Here is a 6,000-nt window from a genome sequence, read left to right as displayed (position 1 = left end):
TAAATATGAGGCTAGGGCTCACAATTTATAACACAAGTTTCAAAGTATTCAAAGTGAGTTTTTTGAGAGAAAATTCAAACACACATCTTGCTCAAATTGCCGAAATTTTCTAGTACCTTAAGGGCGATTCTAGTTGGTCAATCTTAAGGCGGATCCGGACGTGCTGTGGACTATCTACGGAGGGACGACACTTGGAGTCCTAAAGACTTGTTCTTGTTCGGTTCGGGCGCAGCTAGGGAAGGCACGCAACAAAGAGTATGCATCTATTCTATGCTAAATGATTATGTGTAAATAATATGTTTTCCTTGGTTTATGGTTTTTCCGCATGATTTATGAATTGTCATATGTATCATAACCTAACACTTAGACGTACCTATCAACCAAGAGTAGTTTCTAAACTATTAGCAAAAGGCTTTTTGCTTACCTAAAAGATTTTAGAATTGAGTCTAAATACATAATGTGCTTAATTCTTCAATGGGTTTTAGGATCTTGGAATCATTTTATTCACACCTGCGGGAACACATAACTTGAATTAAATGCTTAATGAACATTGAATTATGCATGTATGCTAGGATTTAAGTTTATTAAGAGAAACTGTGAATGATTATTTATTTGTTTATTCATTTTCAATTGTAGTTTTAATTATGGCAAACAACAATTCATTCAACATTCGATCAATTCTCGAAAAGGAGAAGTTGAGCGGGAAAAACTTCCTTGACTGGCAAAGGAACTTGCAAATAGTTCTTATGCAGGAAGAAAAGGAGTATGTCCTGGAAGAGGCGATGCCCGAAGCCGCAGGCAAAGAGGTCACTCAGGCAGCCCTCAATCGTTGGATTGATGCCAACAAGGATGTGAAATGTCTAATGCTTGCAACCATGAGTGCAGATCTACAGAAAACGTTCATCAACTCAGATGCTTTCACGATCATCAGTGAGTTAAAGAACATGTTCCAAGATCTGGCTCGAGTCGAAAGATTCGAGACTCATAGGCAAATTCTTGAGACCAAGCTTAAGAAAGGCGAGCCCGTAAGTCCACATGTTCTCAAAATGATTGGGCTCATTGAGAATATGAGTCGGCTGGATCAGCAGTTCTCTCAGGAAATGGTTGTAGACACCATCCTCCATTCTCTTCATAACGGGTATGATCAGTTCAAGCTGAACTACAGTATGGATAGTCTGGACAAAACGCTCACTGAGCTTCACGGTATGCTGAAGACCGCTCAAAAGACGCTCAAAAGTGATAAGCAAGATGTGCTTATGGTGCGTGGGGGCAAGTTCAAGAAACTTGGAAAGAAGAGGAATTCTAAGAAAGGTGGCAAGAAGGCCAGCCCAACTAAGCAAACTAGCGCCAAGTCTGAAAAGAGGAAGGTCAGTCAACCCACTTTTGAATCCGAATGCTTCTACTGCAAGAAGAAGGGGCATTGGAAGAGAGATTGCTTGAAGCTAAAGGAAGATCAGAAGAACGGAACAGTCGTTCCATCTTCAGGTATTTTCGTTATAGACTGTATACTTGCTAATTCAACTTCTTGGGTATTAGATACAGGTTGTAGCTCACACTTATGTTCCAATTCACAGGGACTAAGAAGAAGTAGAAAGTTAAGCAAGGGTGAAGTCGACCTACGAGTGGGAAATGGAGCACGGATTGCTGCATTAGCTGTAGGAACTTATTATTTGGCGTTGCCCTCTGGGCTAGTTTTGGAACTGGAAGAGTGTTTCCATGTTCCAAGTCTTACTAAAAACATCATTTCTGTTTCTTGCTTAGATGCTAAGGGATTTTCCTTTTTAATAAAAGACAATAGTTGTTCGTTTTCTTTTAAAGAGATGTTTTATGGATCTGCTAGATTAGTCAATGGACTTTATTTATTAGATCACGACAAACAAGTGTATAACATAAATACCAAAAAGGCCAAAAAGGATGATTCAGATCTCACCTATCTGTGGCATTGTCGATTAGGCCATATTAACTTGAAACGCGTGGAAAGACTTCAAAAGGAAGGAATTCTAGAACCATTTGACTTAGAGGATTATGGTAAGTGCGAATCATGTTTACTTGGAAAAATGACAAAGCAACCTTTCTCTAAAGTTGGAGAAAGAGCAACTGAACTATTGGGTTTAATCCATACAGATGTATGTGGACCAATGAGTACAAATGCTAGGGGTGGTTTCAGCTACTTTATCACTTTCACTGATGACTTCAGTAGATATGGTTATGTCTACCTAATGAAGCATAAGTCTGAATCCTTTGACAAATTCAAGGAATTTCAGAGTGAAGTAGAGAATCAATTAGGCAAGAAGATTAAGGCACTGCGGTCTGATAGAGGCGGTGAATATCTGAGCTATGAATTTGATGACCATCTGAAAGAATGTGGAATTCTATCAGAATTGACTCCTCCTGGAACACCACAATGGAACAGTGTGTCGGAACGGAGGAACAGAACCTTGCTAGACATGGTTAGATCAATGATGGGTCAGGCCAAACTTCCAATAGAATTTTGGGGACATGCACTAAATACAGCCGCACTCACTATAAATAGAGCTCCGTCTAAAGCTGTTGAAAAGACTCCATATGAGTTATGGTTTGGAAAGCCTCCAAAAGTGTCTTTTCTTAAGATTTGGGGATGTGAAGTATACGTCAAATGATTAATTTCAGACAAACTTCATCCAAAATCTGACAAATGTATCCTTGTGGGCTATCCAAAGGAAACAAAGGGGTATTACTTCTACAATACATCTGAGAACGAGGTGTTTGTTGCTCGAGATGGTATCTTTTTGGAAAAGAATCACATTTCCAAAATGACAAGTGGGAGAAAAGTAGACCTCGAAGAAATTCGAGTCGAACAACAAACTCTAGAGAATGCTCAAGATGACATTCAGGATGAAACTCAGAGATCTTTAGAAGTTTCTGGTGAGATTCATGGACAATCTAGAGATGTAACCCCACGTAGATCGCAGAGATATAGATCTCAACCGGAAAGGTACTTAGGTATTTTGAAGAACGAGAGCTATGATGTTCTATTACTTGAAAGTGATGAACCTGTGACTTACAAGCAAGCTATGACGAGCCTTAGCTCCAAGCAATGGCAAGAAGCCATGCAATCTGAATTAGACTCCATGTCTGAAAACCAAGTTTGGGATTTGGTCGATTTTCCAGATGGCTGCCAAGCCATTGGAAGAAAATGGGTTTTCAAACTGAAAAAGGACAAGGATGGGAAACTTGAAGTTTTCAAAGCTAGATTGGTTGCAAAAGGTTACAGGCAAGTCCACGGTGTGGATTACGATGAAACCTTTGCACCAGTTGCAATGCTAAAGTCTATTCGGATAATGTTAGCAATTGCTGCATATTACGATTACGAAATATGGCAGATGGATGTCAAAACCGCTTTCTTAAACGGCGTTTTAACAGAAACTGTGTTTATGACACAGCCTGAGGGTTTTGAGGATCCAAAGAATGCTAAAAAGGTATGCAAGCTAAAGAAATCAATCTACGGATTGAAGCAAGCATCCAGGAGCAGGAATATACGTTTTGATGAAGCAGTCAGTGACTTTGGTTTCGTTAAGAACGCAGACGAATCTTGTGTATACAAGAAGGTCAGTGGGAGCAAAATTGCTTTTCTAGTATTATATGTCGACGACATATTACTTATCGGAAATGACATTCCTATGTTGAACTCTGTCAAGATTTGGCTTGGGAAATGTTTTTCGATGAAGGATCTAGGAGAAGCACAGTACATATTGGGCATCAAGATTTACAGAGATAGATCTAAAAGGATGATTGGACTTAGTCAAAGCACTTATATCAATAAGGTGCTTGATAGGTTCAAGATGGCAGACTCCAAGCGAGGCTACCTACCCATGTCTCATGGAATGACTCTAAGCAAGACTCAGTGCCCAAAAACACTTGATGTGCGCAGACGAATGAATGGGATTCCGTATGCATCATTGATTGGTTCAATAATGTATGCTATGATATGTACACGCCCGGATGTTGCGTACGCACTCACTACCACGAGCAGATACCAGTCAGACCCAGGAGAGGCACATTGGACTGCTGCCAAGAATATTCTGAAGTACCTGAAAAGGCACAAAGATGACTTCCTGGTCTATGGTGGAGATGATGAATTAATTGTTAAAGGCTATACGGACGCAAGTTTCCAAACCGACAAAGATGATTTCAGATCACAGTTTGGGTTTGTCTTCTGCCTCAACGGAGGTGCAGTAAGCTGGAAAAGTGCTAAGCAAAGCACCATTGCGGATTCTATAACTGAAGCGGAGTACATTGCTGCACATGAAGCAGCAAAGGAAGCTATATGGCTAAGGAAGTTCATAGGTGAACTTGGTGTAGTCCCCTCCATTAAAGGACCAATGACCCTGTATTGTGATAATAGCGGAGCTATTGCACAGGCAAAGGAGCCTAGACACCACCAAAGAGTCAAGCATGTACTTCGTAGATTTCACCTTCTACGAGAGTTCGTTGAAAGAAAAGAAGTCGAGATAAGCAAGATTGGAACTGATGACAACATATCAGATCCATTGACTAAACCTCTGCCGCAGGCGAAGCACAACTCGCACACTGCAGCTATGGGAATCAAGCATATTGGAGAATGGATTTGATGTCCTTATTTATTGTTTTAAAGTTTTAGAGTTTAATACTTTGTAAAACATTATTGGTTAATCATTCACAATAAATGAATAGAATTCACTTTCCATTTAATTTGTGGTTTATTAAATGATGAGTCCATTCAATTTGACGAAATATTCAAGATAGACTGTCAGGACCAGTCCTGTGACTAAGAAATGTCTATCAAGTGAAATTGAATGTCAAAAGTTGAAAATGGTCCCTAGTCGGAGTTTTCTATAAAATTGGACGCATAGAAAACGTTAGACGACTAGAATGCAAGATGACTAGTAGTTCTGTTTCTTGAACTATGTGGACATGGCAATGTCATAATCATTTGCATAGATACTTACTTTGGGAAGACTAGTATCGGACAGACCTATGAAACTTTACTGTAAGAGATGAAAATCTTTTATAAGTAAATTTCATTAAAATTATTAGACACTAAATCCTCAATACCTGAGTGATTTTAGATTACTTGTTTGAGAACTGGTTACTTTGACGTTGACCAACCGTCGCACCGTAAAAGGAGGCTATAAAGGCAACGCTCAGGTAATCACCAATCAAACGAAGTCTAATCTCAAGATCACAAGATTGGGATTGTCCTCCCATAAATCGGGATGAGATGCTTAAAAGTTGTACAAGGCCACTCGGAGAGCTAGAAACTGTAAAATGCATGGTCGTGCTCGGATGAATCATATGCTATGATTATCTGTTTATTTGATCAGTTGAACTCTGAAACCGAGAAACACCTCTGGACATAATAAGGATGACAACTCTTACCTTATGTTCAAGAGCAAGCATCGAGCGACAAAGGAATTAGGAAATGCACACTTGGTCCAAGTATGCATATAATATTAAGTCTAATAAATGCGGTTTAGTATTAATTAACAAGTTAATAATTCAGTGAGATCAAGTGAGCTGAATGCCTAGCTAGAGGTCACTTCAGTTCAAGTGGAATTAATTATATTAATCCACAGCTTACTCTTGACTGAACCCGTAGGGTTACACAAATAGTACGTAAATGGATCAAGTATATAATGGCATTAAATACTCCATCTATGGATATTCGGAATCGACGGATCTTGGTTTCAGTGGGAGCTGAGATCGTCACAAGCAAGAAATGAATACTCCGGAAACGATGATATTGCCGGAAACGGAAATATGGATCGTATCGGAAATATAAATATTATCCAAGTCGTAGATGTTGCCGGAAACGTAAACATGGTACGTATCGGAAAATATTATCGGAAATGGAAATATTGCCGGAATCGGAAATATTGCCGGAAACGGAAATATTGTCAGAATCGGAAATATTATCGGAATCGGAAAATAATTCTGGAAACGGAAATATTAAATATTTGTTCGAAACGGAAATTAATTCCA

The sequence above is a fragment of the Spinacia oleracea genome, chromosome 1 (assembly GCF_020520425.1).
Source record: "Spinacia oleracea cultivar Varoflay chromosome 1, BTI_SOV_V1, whole genome shotgun sequence".
Taxonomy (NCBI): domain Eukaryota; kingdom Viridiplantae; phylum Streptophyta; class Magnoliopsida; order Caryophyllales; family Amaranthaceae; genus Spinacia; species Spinacia oleracea.
The sequence above is the reverse complement of the archived record's forward strand: the minus strand, read 5'-3'. Positions refer to the sequence as shown.